A 16,935-nucleotide genomic window follows, 5' to 3' on the forward strand; every position below is an offset into this window, starting at 1 on the left:
GGGACTTTCAAAAGAAGACATAGAAAATCCACCAGGAGAATGTCTTAAAGCTAATACGCTAATAAATAGATAGTGTCAATTTAACCTGGGATTAATCAAGGAGATGAAGATCACACGAAGCATTTATGAATGAGCTTCGATTTCATCAGTATTACTTTTATTACTATTATTATTGTTATGTTCTTCACTTAGCTTAATTCTATTGTTTAGTATGATCCTTGTTATTACTACTTTTTATTTTCTACTTTTGCAGTAACTTCACTTCTGTTTATGCTACAGTTGTTACAGTTAATGAAAATTACAATAAGAATTCTTAATAAAATATCTTTATTAAGGGTTTTAGGGTTTTAGAATATTTCATAAGTCGGGGGACAAAAATAAAATAAATTCTCCTGAAAAAGTATAAGTATTTAGGAGGAAAGCAATTGGATAGATTCTAATTGATAAAGAGGACAATACTTCGACAGGGACAAAAATTCGTTCCTTCGTCATGTCAGTCATTGGAAATGATTGACATTATTTTGTCTTATAACAGGCAATCCTTGACAGCAGCGGTGAGAGAAAATGTCATTATCAACGAAATCTAATTAAATTATTGTCTAAATGATGCGCTCAACTTCTCACACTAATTGTATTATCTGCTCGGGACAAGAACAAAGAGGTAAGAAGAAGAAGAAGAAGAAGAAGAAGAAGAGAAGAAGAAGAAGAAGAAGAAAAGGCAGGGAGGGTCGATCCATTAGCGCGGCGGAAGAACATAATTACCCTTTTTTCAGTATCGATACGTAACCTGTCGAAGGTCTTTGGCGGCTGTAATTCAAGACGTAAATAACGCTGCCTCGAAATGAGACAGCAGTCAATCATTATTTTCTTTAGGGCCGTTAGATGAAGATTGAACGTCGTCGTCCGCCTCATTAGCCCTGACAGCGAAATGTTTCGGTGGAGTTATATTTGTGGATAATTGTGCAATTTTCAATTCCTGTCAATCCATAACGAGACACAGGCAGTTAACTCGCTGAATTTAGTTACTTGATTATAAATTAGCTGACTAATATAGTAGTCTTCTCTTTATTTAGATTCCTTTCAATATTATGATCAGCATGAAATTGAATCAGGTGATGTTTCTTCTTATTCTCTCTTTACTCTATCATATGTATTTATATTATATATATATATATATATATATATATATATATATATATATATATATATATATATATATATATATATATATATGTGTGTGTGGTGTGTGTGTGTGTGTGTGTGTGTGTGTGGTGTTACGGACTATGAGATCTCAGAGACAATGTTACGGTGTCGAATATCCTGGAAATGGTCGACACAATGTTACGGCCTCTGAGAGAGGTCCGCTTCAGCTTCGATATGAAATAAATAATAAAAGAAATATATCAACACCAATAGTTGAAACTGGGGATACGAATATAGAAAGAAACACTAACACAACAAAGGTTTCTTTACAAGCTTACTAACAAAGGTAAATGCAGAATGGTATCTCCTATTTACATAAACAGATAGAATCTTACACTGCATGAACTTGGGGAAACAGTGAGGCAATTCGAATACTTGCTAATAAGTTTGGCACTTCGAAGAGGTGGCTTCATAAAGTAGAACGGCAATTGTGCATTCGTCCTCTTGACTCCCGTATTGCAGAAAATAGTCTATTCGTAAGGCAGGACTCTCCCCCTTTCTTCTCCGAAGTCTGCTCAACGTAGAAAACAACCTCGGCCGTCCACACCAGAAGACGACTAGACCAATATCCAACCAACACTCGAACAACTCTTCTGATGATTGATACTTCGTCGGTTCCTTCGTCTCTAGTCTCTCTCTGACGATCACTGCTGCTGATCTCTCACTGACAATCTGATCTGTGGCTCTTACTAACTAGTGATCTCTCTCTTTTACGATCTCTTCCTCTTACGATCACTCCTCTCCAAAGTTTGTTCGTCGCATTTATACAGCACTCTGGGGGCGGAGCCTACGGTGATCGTCACCCTGACTCCCGAGTTTACTAGGACTCCCTAGATGAAACTAGACGAGGTATTGCATCAGAAATCACAGCGTTTCTCACGTTCCGACGAGATCCACAACACTCCTGCTGATTCTAGAACAGCTGCGAGAAAAAGCGCCGCCAACACGGGCACGAAAACCTCCTTACTCCCGAACTTCTCGAAATGGCGTCGTCCTCTCCTTTATCTTTCTTTGCTAGGAAGCAATTACTATCACAATATATATATATATATATATATATATATATATATATATTATATATATATATATATATATATATATATATATATAAGTAAGGAAAAATTAACTCCTTGCATTGCAGTATAAACTTTATTGCCAAGGAATTGTTGCAAATACTGAGCACCTTTTGTTCCTGTCTCATCAACCTCTCAAAGTCATTAACAATCGTGACTCGTATTCCATGAGACTTACATTGATTCCAGCTTGAACTGCTTTCTGGATCGATCCCGTAAGTGTGTCGCTCCAGGGTTCCAGAATAAGTAATCTGCTTCTCTGGTATAGAAGCAACATTTTATAATGATAGTTGTCGGGTGACTGGTTTTCCTTCATAAGTTATCACTTAAGCATCATTTTTTTTTTTTTTTTTATAAAAAAAAAATTTAAGCATGATGTCATTAGCGCTCCCGTAATTTTTATAAACCTAAAATGAAAATCGAAAGAAAACTATATATATTACATGACATACATCTGTCATCATTAACATAGGATTTTATTTGTTGTTTTGTAATGGAATTAAATTTGTTCCTTATTATGTCCCAATACGAAAGGGTACCAACGACCTGACAGAAAAGCTGCGCACAGCAGGTGGAAGCGTTTTCATCTACTCTTCTTTCAAGCATAAAGACCCAATGGTTCTGCAGAGACAATTTCGTCCTGTTTTGCTATAATGGTAAATTTCGCATTTAATTGCAGATAGTCAATACATATTTGAGGAAACTTTCATAATAAGAGCCGAGTGATTCCTAAACTGTTTGTCCGCCGGGTGTGGGCGGGGTGGGTAGGGGACCGGGAGGTAAGGGGAGGCATGAGACATCCACCCTCCTCCTGCAAGCCTGTTTATTCGCCCCGGATGGGGATGGAGTAGTTAGGGGATCGGGAGGGTAGGGGAGACATGATGGGCAGCACCGGGTTCCAGCGCAGTGCAGGGCGTGCCATAAAGCTCGTAATAAATAATTGACTGCTATAAATATATATTTGTAAATTAACATTTATGCCATATTTTAAAAACCAGAACAATTGGTGAGAGTTGACATACAAACCAATATTTCAAGATGGTGCTTATAATTAGCGGTAACTGTATTTCATATTTCCATTCAATAAGTATTTAAGATGACAGTGTAATGACTGAGCCAGACAAGGAGTGAGATCGAACTAATTTTATTCAGCAGAGAGGTTGTACGTAAGGAAACGGATTTATGCAATATATACATTGATGAAAAGGGCGTGAATTTCTCTACAATATAGTATCTGGAAGAGAAGGAGCATACATATGGGAAAAAAGATATTTACAAAAGTAGGGTGAACCTTCCGGCCAAATATCATCCTTACAAACACTCCCCCTTAAGACAATGATTGCATAGAAATCGTTGGCTGAGGTCATTGGAATCTTGCTGGGAGCTGGAGGAGTCCGTGGGTCCATGATTCCCTCCGTCAAAGGGCATCTTCCAGGTCCTCGTAGTCTGGAGGAGGACCCATGGGAACTGTGCCTTCCATTCGGGGCCTTTGCAATGTGCCACCAGGGAAGCCTTGAGAGAGCAGTGAACCCTCTCCACCATACTGTTGGCCACGGGGTTGTAGGACATGGTGGTGTGGTACTTGGTACCCATCAGTCATGCCAGGGAGGACCAGAGCATTAATGTGAAGGTGCATCCCCGGTCCATTGTGACGTCGCCCAGCACTCCCAAGTGGCTGATCCAGCTGGACAGGAGAACTTTGGCACATGGTCTGTGGTGGCTTCTGACATCTGAGTTGCCTCGGTTGATCACTGTCAGGATGGAGGAAGGGACAAGCCAACATTGACATGGATATGTCCGAATCTTCACCTAGTCTGGGGGAAAGAGCCTATCCCTGATTCGGTGTGCCTTCCCATCTTGCTGCTCTGGCACATGATGCAGTTCCTGGCACATTTCCGGGAACCCCTGCTGATGCCATGCCTCATGAACTTCTTGGTCAGGAATCTGGTTGTTGTGCGGGTGACGGGTTAGAGAGACTGTGGATCACGTCGAACACCTTCCTCCTATGACATACAATTATCAGGGAGTGAGAGGTGGCAGGTACAAGTGTTGCAGAGGAGCATCGTCTTAGAGGGGGCGATGGGGATGTCCTCCTAAGAAAGGGTGGTAATGGCGGTCTGGTAGGCTAGTACTTTGGGGTCGGAGGCTTGCTCACGTGCTAGGTCCTCGTAGTCTACCCCAAGTGCAGGGAGTTTATCTCGACCCTCGAGAGGCCGTTGACTATGGGTTTCTTCCACTGGGGACGTATTCAATGGAGCACTCAAATTTGGAGACGGCTGCGAGGTGACATTGCTGCCTTGCTGACCAAGCGCCGTCTGCCTTGACGAAGGCGTAGACCAGCAGCTGATGGTCTGTCCTTATGGTGAATGAGACGCCTTCCAGAAGATTCTTGAAGTGGCAGACGGGCTGGTATACAACAAGGAGCTCACGGTCGAAGGTGCTGTAGCAGATCTCAGCGGGTTTCAGCTTCCTACTGAAAGAAGTCTAGTAGCATAGGGACCCCGTTGACCAACTGTTCCAGGATGGCGCAGCATGTGATGTTGCTGGCATCAGCAGTGAGTGTCCGGGGTGCGTCAGGGTCCTGGTGAGCCAGGGTGGTGGCTCTGCTGAGGGAAGACTTGGTACGGTCAAAGGCGCACTGCTGGTCTTCTCCCCATGTCAACTTCTTTGGTTTGTCCTTCAGGACCTCGGCCAAAGGGCACATGGTGCGGGTGATGTCCGGGATGAACCTTCTGTAATAGTTCACCATCCTGATGAACTTCTCCACTGCAGCCACCTTCGATGCCATGGCCAAGGAAATCCACCTTCTCCACACTGAAGGTGCAGATATCAAAACGGACGACAAGCCCATTCTTCTGCAGGCGCTTGAGGACAGCCCGGACGTGGTTCAGATGCTCCTCCAGTGATCTGGAAAATATAAGGATACCGTCCACATAGCAGATGCAGAAGGGTAAATTGCTGAGGATGCTGTCCATGAGGATTTGGAAATTGCTCCGGCGTTCTGCAGGCTGAAGGTTGAGAAGGCAAACATGAAGAACCCGAAGGGTGTGATGATCGCCGTCTTCGGGATATCATCGGAATAGACGTGAACCTGAAAGTAGGACTTTAGCAGGTCAATCTTGAAGAAGATCTTGGCACCATGGAGGGGCCCGGTGAGGTCCTGCATTTTTGGCAGGAGGTAACTATTGGGCATGGCGACGAGGTTCAGGCGCCGGTAGTCACCACAGGGCCTCCATGTAGCATGCTGCCCCTCTTTACCATGCGGAGGGGGGATGCCCAAGTGCTCGCAGCTTTTTTACAGATACCAATCTTCTACCATCTCCTTGAATGCAGTCTTGTCTTCCTGGAGGAGTTTTGGTGGGAGGCAGCAGAAATTGGCATGCGTCAAGGGTCCTTGGTATCTATGTAGTGGTAGACACCATGCTTGGGCACGACCCCTGTCACCTGACGAAGTTAGGGGCGGAAGATGTCCTGGAACTCCTGTAGAAGGGAGGCGTACCTGTGGTGGGGAAGAATGGAGTAGATGGTGACCGCCCTCGGTCCTGTGGCGAGTGGGCAGGAGAGGCAGGTCTCGGTGTTAAGGAAGCATTGGTGACCAAGGCTACCAAGAAGCCATGGTGGACAAGGAAGTCTGCCCCCAGGAGAGGAGATCGTGCGTCGGCAAGGACGAAAGGCCATGTGTAGGTTCAACCCAGGAACGCGATGGTTTGGGCCATGGTGCCGTAGGTGCAGCTGAGAGGGCGGTCGGGTCGTCAGGAGCGTGGCTGCAGTCCTCAGCCTTCATAATGAATACTGACTGCATGGCGCCAGCGTTTACCAGCATCCTGAGGCCAGAGATGCTGTCCTCAAAATAGAAACCTCTAGAAAAGAACTTCGTTACTGCCGCTGCCATGGGGGCCTGTCTTGGGCGCTGCCTCCGCTGATTTTGAAGGTCCAAAGGAATCAGGGGCGCTTGCACTTCCTCGTCCTGCTAGCCGAACTGGCGGCGGGAACAGGCAACACCAACCGATGTCTGGGAGGGGCTTCATTGGTCTTCTTCAGGTTCCTCCTGCTGCAGGCTGTTGGCTGACGGCGGGGCGGAGATTTTTATGAGGATGATTGTATGATAGCATGTTTCACTTACCTATGACCTATTTGCCAGAAGTAAGGATACTTCATACCCTTAACCTCTTTAATTAATTTTCTTCTTTTTTCATCATGATAAGTTTGGAAATAAAGTCTGTAATTTAATTAGTTCAGGAATCTTGTTTTAGCATTAGTTATTTGTTGTTGTAACTAATATTAGAAGAGATGCCGGTTGATGACTTTTCAAAGGTAGGTGTTATGTTTGCTTTATTCTTGAGGTGTATTGATGGAAGGAAAAAAGAGGGGATTATATATATATATATATATATATATATATATATATATATATATATATATATATATATATATATATATATATATAGATATAGATAAAAGGAGCCCATAAAACACCAAAATACAGGAAGAGAAATACTATATTTCAGAGACTGCTGTCTCCCTCTTCAGGTAGATGAGAGGAGATAGCAGTCTCTGAAATATAGTATTTCTCTCTCTGTATTTTTGTGTTTTATGGGCTCCTTTTATTATTATTATTATTATTATTATTATTATTATTATTATTATTATTGTTATTTTATATATATATATATATATATATACTATATATATATATATATAATATATATATATATATATATATATATATATATATGATAATATATATATATATATACTATATATATATATATATATATATATATATATTATATATAAGTATATATATATACATATATATATATATATATATATATATATATATATATATATATATATATATATATAGTATATATATTATATATTATATAGATAGATAGATATGTGGGTGTGTATGTATATGTCTGTGTGTTTGTGTGTGTCTGCGTCCAATTCCTCATTGCAATACATCTGCCAGTAATATATCATAGTTTTTATCTCTGTTGGCCGACTACTTATTTTCTTCTGTCATTCAACATAAAAATTTGAGCATATTAGCTAGTTTTGTGACGATTATGTGAATTTAGTGTTATAGAAATTGTATGCAAGGTTATGTTAAATAACTCACTTATTTATATTATTTATTATAAGAGCCCATTCGAACAGTAGTCCCCACAGAGACGTATCAACGTACTTCCTATTTGCACATAAGTGCAGGGTAAATAAAGGGCCTGTAACAAGTTTGCTGTCAAATCAAATGAAATTTCGATTATTATAAAGGATCATCGCAAGAGTCTTACCGCTTTTTACTGCAGTTTGTGGTTCTCCTTTGACATTTTGCATGACCTACTTAACCCTGTCTTGATATCTTATACACTATTTCATAAGCAAGTTTTCAGTGCCAAAGAGATTTGCGTAAAATATTGGTAAGTGTCTCATTTGTTGGACGAACTGCATGTTTGAATGTTAGTTTCAACAGAAGATTTTCCCTCTTGATATAAGTTAACATAGAAGGAATACATTTTAAACACCTATTTATCTAAGTCAAATTAAATTTCTTTTTCTTCCTCTCTTTATTTGTGACCACTTTAATTCCAGGTAAACCTGAAGACTGTTCTAGCATTTATCCACTGGTAGCAAATATAAAAGCCAAGATAGAAAATGCAGCCGCACACTGGAAAGCCGATTTAAGTTGTCTCACATGGAACGTGTCTGGACTTCGTAACCTGATGAAGAGATTGTGAGTCGTGGCAAACAAAAAGCCTTGTAGAGGCATTTCAGGAAAACCTCCCTGGCCAAAACTGCATTTTAGGATTCAATAGGAAACAGCCGGAAGCGGAATAGCAAAACCAGATACGAAGCAAATGATCCTGAAGAGGAAAAAAAATGGTTTTAAGACATTATATTCTTGACAGAATGGCTTGGTCAGGAATGGAGGAATCGTTTCCTCTTTCTTCTCGTTTGTTGATGCATACGACTTTGTTACCGATTTAGTCATACTAAAACCCTAGATAACTGCTTTGGTTATTTTTTTTTATTTATTTGTTTATTCATTTATTATCATTATTATTATTATTATTATTATTATTATTATTATTATTATTATTATTATTATTATTATTATTATTATTATTATTATTATTATTATTATTATTATTATTATTATTAAACAAACAAAACTTCTTTTAGTTTTTCTTCTGAAGGTTGAAAAAGAAACCCACAAAATCACTTTGTAACTTGTTTACTTCTAAGTATTTACAGTAAAATTAAATGTAAATACTTAGAAGTAAACAAGTTACAAATTGATTTGTGGGTTTCTTTTTAAATCATTAACATTATTATTATTATTATTATTATTATTATTATTATTATTATTATTATTATTATTATTATTATTATTATTATTATTATTATTATTATTTTTACGAAAAAGAGAGGTGGGTAATAGGTTTATGGATTTTTTGTCGTATTTGACAGATACTATGAAAAACGGAAGGGATTTGTAATCATTAGTGAATAGAAAGTAGAACATAAAGATAGTCATTGGCGTTTAATAGTAGTATTACGTGTATGGGTAGGTATTTTTAAGGTAATTTCAGCATACGCACGTCAGATGTGTTAGCAGAAACAAGAGAAGGAAATATGTAGGTAGGAAGTATAAACAGCAATTAGGATGGTAAACTTAAAAGAAAAAATAATCTCAGGTGCAAATGCGAACAGTAGAGTCAAAAAATTAGTAGATAAAGATATAAGAGGATCATCGTCACCAAGGATTCTGAGTAAACAATGAATGTGGAGAAGTGTGTCCCGGAAATGGCTAAGATTTTCGTGTCACCTATCCTCATATGAATATCTGGTTTGGGACGGCAGATTGTCATTTTTTGTAACATACGAGATTGGTGGAAAAGGGTGCCAGATAGATCACCTTATGCTTGGGAGGGAAGGAGCAGTGTGAGAAATTGCAAGGCAAATCTTGATGAGAAATGTATTAAACAGCAAAGGTTGCTTAAGGTCAACTAGTCTCTCAGTTCGAAGAATATTTCAGACTATGTTCCCACTCCAAAGAGTCCTGAGTTAACTGATTCTGATGACAAAGCTGCATTAATTGCCGAGACGCGAAGAGAACTCCCAATACAAGTCATTTTTTTTTTTACACTGTATGATACTTTCATTACCTATGCAGCAAATCGAAAGTTATGTATTGTTTCTCTGTGTAAATTTGTTCTTCAACGTTTTGTCTAGGAAAATCCGTTTTCTAACTATATAGAGTCAATATCAAGAAAGTAAGATCGACAATAACGGCACCTGGGAGATTTGTTCCGCCTTCTTACTCTCCTTGAATGTAAAAGCAGCCATCGAATCAAATAAATAAATTTGAATACCGCGGTCACTTCATATCTTATGCAATATGATAAAGCACGATCTTCGCGGCCCTATCAACTTCTATCCCGAGAATGAATGAATCGGAACATCATAATCTCCTCTCCGGTCCCTACCCCTCGTCTCTTCATAAGTCCACCTCTAGCTCCCCCCCGCCCTTCTCTCTCTCTCTCTCTCTCTCTCTCTCTCTCTCTCTCTCTCTCTCTCTCTTTCCAAAACATTGGATTCATTCCCATATTGTGCCACACGATTTCCTTTGGATATTGTCCAAATTTTCAACATCTCATTTCGTATTATGCATACATTCGATTTATAATTTACTCTGAGCTGACTTTACTAATATAACTTAAAGAATATGCACGGCTGATATTCCACTGGCCTACTAATGATTTTAGAACTGTAATATTCTTATGATTTAGATTTAGAGGAAAACCGGTCAACATCAAAATGCAAATTTATTGGAGATCATCGTCCTTTCTAGAGATGCCAGATGTCGCATATTGAACGATGTGTCCGAATATTTCAAAACAATGTTACTTTACTTTTGTTGACGAAGCTACGAAGGATCGTCTTATATTCTAAGAATTCGTTTATGAAGATAATTTCAAAAAAGGTCTTTTTCACATGTTATTGTCAGTGTCCAAGTTAGCCTTAAATATGTCATGATTCTTGAATATATATATATATATATATATATATATATATATATATATATATATATATATATATATATATATATATATATTTGTGTGTGTGTGTGTGTGTGTGTGTGTGTGTGTGTGTGTGGTGTATACGATAGGCCAGTGGCGAGAGAGAGAGGAGAGGAGAGAGGGAGAGAGAGCCAATTTTCCATAGGTAAGGAATTAAGAACAGTTATTCATATGTCATTAAAATTAAAGCTTTGATCAGCATTCAGGCTTCGGATCTAAATAGAAATAACTAATTACAAAGAGATTACGAAGCACATCACAGGATATTATCAAATGTTGAATTTTAATTATTTTTCCCCTATCAGTGAATTACTCGTTGGACATTTAATTTTCAATTTTTTTTATTAAACAAATATCTTAAACTACTTAGGTTTCTAAATTTATGTCTCATAAAATGTCGATAAAGTGTTGATAGTATGAAGTTAATATAGAAATTAATCCAAAGATTAGAATACAGCGTTTGCAGTTAAATAAAAAAAATACGCATATAAATTTTTGGCACATGTCATGAAAGATGTATCACAGAGTATCATTTCACCAATTATAGTTCCTTTTAATGCAACATTGTCACAAGTTATAGGCGCTGAAATTTATAATTCCGCTATATAATATAAGGTAATGTTAAATGTTAGCTTCTTTTTTTATGGTATTGTAACTGAAATGTCATTTTATTTTATATGGTGGTATTCTTTGCTTGCAACTGCATTTCTCGTCTGCATTTCAATCAGCTTTATTTTTTCAACCTTAACTTTTGAGAATTAACGTTATATATTCCTATAAATTTCCCTAAGCATATATTAAGTTGGTGGTCCCCAGGGGGTTGGGGGTTGGGTTGGGGTGGTCGGGCGTGCTATTCTGCATGAGGAGGGTACTGACCATGTTCAGGTGGCAGTAGACTTGTAAGGAGATGCTGTTGTTCGAACTCTTTGGTGTTATGCCGCTGCCAGTTATCATTCCTGTGTCTTTGACCTCAACCTCAAAATGGCTATGATATACGGCTTTCAAGGTGTAAGCCTTTTCAAGGTGTAAGCCTTTTCAAGGTGTAAACCTTTTACTTGAAAGAATGAAAGTGCATTTCACATCAATTCAGGTATAATGGTTAATCTTATTATTTTTTCCTTACTTTGGCATTTCACATCAACAATCCTTTCCACTAGCATAGACTTGAAGATCAATAATTTTCATTCACACTCACGAAAAGGAAGACCTTCTCGACACATAACGTTAAGAAAGAGAAGCAACAATGTCTAGAGTTTATGGCTTGAGAACAATTCTGGAGTTTAGTCTGGAGGTTTAGTCTGTTCTCTTTCTTCCCAATTTGTTCTTGTTTCTTTCGCCTACACCAAATTTCTTTTCGTTGACGCCTTCGCAATTCAGTTGCTTCCGAGGCTTAGACGCTATCATGGAAATTACTTGGTGGTTTTTATGGGTCATTTGGAGAAATAATTTTTAACTAATTTCCAGAAGAACTTTAAACAAATATATTATGGAAGGTATGTTGATGATACCTTTGCCTTACTGAGACATTCCTAGCAATGTCAATTATTTTTCGAATATGTTAATAACATACATCCTAAAAGGACATTTACTTTAGAACAAGAAAAGGACAACACTCTTGTTTTTTTTAATGTTAAGGTTATTAGACATAACCATAGTTTTAGTTCTGTTTTCCGGGAAAATGCTTTTACAGGTCTAGGCAGCAACTTTTTCGTTCATGTTTTTTTTTTTTTTAAATAAATGCAATCGCCACTCTTGTTTTTAGAGCCCTTAGATATTGAAATAGAATTTTTACTGGAGCATTCCACTAAAAACTTATTCCCAAGAAAGCTAGTTTTTAATATTATCAACAAAATCTTGACAAACTTTGTTTCCAAACCTACATTGAACTTTAACGTTCCCAAATTAAAAATGTCTGCCCCAATTCCTTTTATACATTCCGACAATTTGCGTCCCAAAGTTAAGCAAATTATCGAAAAGGAACTAGGATTTTTAAAATTAAACATCATTCCTATGAATCGTAAGAAAATTGGAGGTTCTTCGTTTATAAGGACAATCTTCAAGAATTCATGAGAAACAACATATATATAAATTTTAATCACCAAGATGCCTTGGTAATGACGTTGGATCCTCTCGAAGACTGTTGCAGGTTCGATATGACAGCCATCTAGGTCTTAGTTATAGGACAGGGTCAGAATATCCAATCCAGGAATTTTTAATATTAGAACTCATGCATCCAAATGCAAAATTTACAGTGAAAAAAAAAACTGTTTCGCAATAATAGGCACTATTAAACAAACAGCCTACTAAAGAACCCTTGAGTCTTTATTTATCCAGCACCTCTCTCCAGGCTTAAACTCCAATGTTTCTTCGTCTCCTCTCTCTCTGGCCTAAGTGTTGTCTGGGCATGTACGAACTGCTATATGGTCACTAAGCCCTTTCCCATTCTTGAATAGGTAAACTTCCTAATTTTTCATGCTTTTATTTAAAAATTTCATTGGGTTTAATTTTAGCTGATATTTGTGATAATTCGTACTTTTGTCTGTAAATTATTATAAACAGTTTTTAATTCTTGCAGAGTGATGATGTGTTGAAACAACATGAAACGTTTCAAGTTTCTAATAAAGTATGATTCGTTAGACTTGTCTTCCTGGGACTTTGCCATCGATCTTCCTGATGTACTGTGTATATATATATATAGTATATATATATATATATATATATATATATATATATATATATATATATATATATATATATATATATATATATATATATATGTATATATATATAGAATATATCTATATATATATGATATATATATATATACTATATATATATATATATATATATATATATATATATATATAAGTATATATATACTTGTAATTCAAACAATTATCGAATTAATTTTATTGGTATTTCAGTGATAATTGTAGGGTGCACATGATTGTGCTCTGTATGATGGTCGTGTATTGGGGGAAAAGGGGTTTATCAGAGGCTGTTATTTTAAATCCAGGTACATGACTATGGTAAAATTTATGTTAAGGGAAGCGAAAATGCCCAAAGAGGTGTGTATAATTGAGGGTAGCGAAATATTAAATGATGTCATTAGCTTAGTGTCGGTACGCAAGTTATTGAACAAAGGTGTTATATAGGTGGAATTTTTGAATTGTAATGATACAGTTAGGAGTATCAGAAGAGTACTAATGCGGTAACCTACCTCCAGGATTAGCTTGGGGATAGTGCTTCAGTGGCTATTGTAGGAGGGAAAAATGAGTTATCAGAGGCCAAAAATGCAGAAGAGGAAAATCTTTAAGGATCATTTAGCTAATGCAGACTAGAAGGAGAATATGGAAGCTTTAAGTGAAGTTTTGTCTGAATTTGGGGATATTTTGGCTTTAAAAGGGGGATAAGTTTGGGCTGAGTAGGTGTTAGAACATACGGTGAATTCTATAAGAGGGACAAATCCATTTTTGTTCTGCATACCGCATACCTTACAAACCAGGGAACAGGTAGAGAAAGAGATTAGTAAATGGGATGAGGAAGGAATTACTAGACCCAGTGTTTCTCCGTACAAATTCCCCTTGTTGGCGGTGCCTACGAAGGATGGTTCAGTCAGAGTATGTGTAGATTTCCTGAAATTAACTGAGAAAATAATTCCTGACCATTATCCGGTCGCCCTGCATACCCAACCTTTTTGTGGAAATTAGGGGACGTAGGATGTATTTATCAATAGACCTTACACAGGGATTTTTGCAGTTTCCTCTAAGTAAGGTTAGCCGAAAATCTACCGAATTTTCATTGCCCAAGAGGCATTTTCGAGTTTATGTGGAAGCCTTTTGTTTTATCAGGTAGTCCTATGACTTTTACGAGATTGGTAAACATAGTTTTGCATGGGTATTAGGCAAGAAAGTCTTTGTGTATATTGAGCATCCCATGGAAGTGGTTAATGAGGTTCATAGTTAGCCAATTGTGATTTCTTGAAGAAGCAGATTGCATATTTAGGTCATGTCATATCTAAAGAGGGAGTTAGAGTAAACGACGATAAAGTCATAGCAATAGCAGATTCTCCCTTCCTTAGACGAAGAAACAAGTTAGGTTATTAATGTGAATGGCGGGTTTTTTTTCAGAAGTATGTGAAAGGTTTTTCTATCTGGCAACTCCTTTAACGTATGTCTTTTGCTGAAGGATGTTTAATTTATTCTTGGGAGAAACGCAACAGGTAGCTTTTCAGAAAGTTAAGGATGCATTAATGAATCCCCCGGTCCTGAAATTACCGGATTTCAGTGAATGTTTCACACTAGTGACTGATGCCAGTCAGGAGGGTAGAACAGGTGCCTATCTTATGAAGAAATTTGAAGGAAATTCCATCTAATAGGTTACTATAGCAGGATATTTAAGACAAAGGGTAGCAATGATATTTAATGGCTACTGTAGATAAGAAAGTTTTGCTGTAGTATCAAGCTTAGTTAATTCCAAAATGTTGTTAATGGGGAATAAAGTAACAGTTCTGGCACACCACAAGTAATTATTAGATCGTTTTAATAAGCCAGATCTGTTGCCCAAAAGGAATGCAAATTAATAAAAGGTTATGGTTTTTATCGTGAGTCATAAATCGAAGGTTTATTTACTACAGTCAGTTTATGTTTCAAAAGTAATTTCTTTGTAGTATCTAGTTTCTTCATGTTAATTATTAGTACTCTTAAAATAAAATTAATGGATCCGATTGGTAACATTAAAACAATTACCAGAATCCCTAGAGTTATACAAATTGTGTCACTCTGATTCCATAAATTAATTAACAAACAATGAAACATCTCAGAAATCTTGTTGATCCTTTATGAAATGTTGATAGAACATAATATGTCCGAAGTAAAAACTAAAACATTTATATTTCAATAACAAAACAAAAATGGACAGTTACTCTTTAACCATATAATCACAATCAAGTTTACTTTATGGATTAAAGTAGTCATAAAGTAGGTCGTAGCTCTAGCTAAAAACTGTAATAGAAATGAATTAAACCCTCAGCCATTTATCAGTTTTTCCCTTTTTCTTTTTTTATATTTCGCCAACATACGAATACGAGTCGCTGCAACGTCATGTACCTGTTCCTTTCTATAGATTTTCGTCCTTCTTGTGCTTTATAGTTTTACTTTGTGCTTTTTTTTCTTTAGCACTTTCGCTGTATAAAGAATGGACGTAAAAAAAATAATCAGTGGTCTCAAGGGTTAGGGTTATCTGTCTCATGGATTTATGCAACGACAGTGTCCCTTCAAAGTCCAGACAGGATTCAAGAGATCTGGCGAAGCTCAGCGTGCAATGTAAATACTCTGACTGTGACCCAGTTATCGATGATGAGACATTTCCCCCTTAACATGGATCTGCTTCTCTCTTTACCTCCCACGGGGAACATAGAGAACTCGATATGTAGCTGGAGAGAGAGAGAGAGAGAGAGAGAGAGAGAGAGAGAGAGAGAGAGAGAGAGACTGGAGCTGTGGGAGTGCGGTGGTGACCTTTATTCGAATTTTAATGACGACCTGATGCATTTCTGTGAAGTGAAGTTCCCTCTTATAAAACTTCATAAGCATAACTAGGAAATGGAATATAAATAATGGTAATAAAAAAAATCTTAAACTACTAGACACTGGACATATTCTTTGAAACATTTAAATACCAGTTCAGTTTCAATCGAATACCCTTGTATGTACAGAGAGAGAGAGAGAGAGAGAGAGAGAGAGAGAGAGAGAGAGAGAGAGAGAGAGAGAGAGAGAGGCTTTGTAGTGAAACAAAACTTGCAATATCGGTATTATGAAGAAGACGGCAGAGGTTTCAGAACGTTTTATCCCAGAGGAACCTTTGCAGAGGAACATGCAAATGAGAGTAAGTCAGATTGAATTCAATTGCAAATGCATCCAATATCAATTCAACTGGCATTGCAACACAATTTCTTAGTCTAGATACAGAGTCTTCTGAAGTGTACATAAAAACTGAAAATGCTTGAACACGAAAGATGAGGCGGAACCTTTTTTGTCCAACTTAATGTCACAGTTTCTCTCTCTCCTCTCTCCTCTCTCTCTCTCTCTCCCGCATCTCTCTCTCTCCTCTCTCTCTTGTTACTTCTAGTCACAAGCGCATTAGTAGCTCAGATTAATTGCATTTTCATCAAAATTCACAAAGGAATCATTCCATTATGTTTGTGCTCGTAGCATTTTTCTAACATCTACGTCTTAGGGAACTATAAATCCTTTTTATGAGGTGAACCCAAGAGCTTATAAGTAATGAAAGAAACGTTTAAAACTCCTCATTAATATTTTTATATCGATAAGTATTAATACCAATGACTTTAGTGAGTAGAAACAAGCGAATATTTCATGAAATATTATTTCCTTTTTATTGAGGTATTTTATAGGACAGTGCGTTTTTCATTAACAAGTCGGTTTGCAATGGATATTACGCCACAGGAATAGAAGATGCAAAACAGTTACATTCAACAGACAGATAAACAAATATTCAGTGGAGCAAAAATAATGCAAAATTTCCAAATGATAAGAAAACGTTACTTTCTTATG

This window comes from Macrobrachium nipponense, chromosome 34 (genome assembly GCF_015104395.2).
Source record: "Macrobrachium nipponense isolate FS-2020 chromosome 34, ASM1510439v2, whole genome shotgun sequence".
NCBI classification, from domain to species: domain Eukaryota; kingdom Metazoa; phylum Arthropoda; class Malacostraca; order Decapoda; family Palaemonidae; genus Macrobrachium; species Macrobrachium nipponense.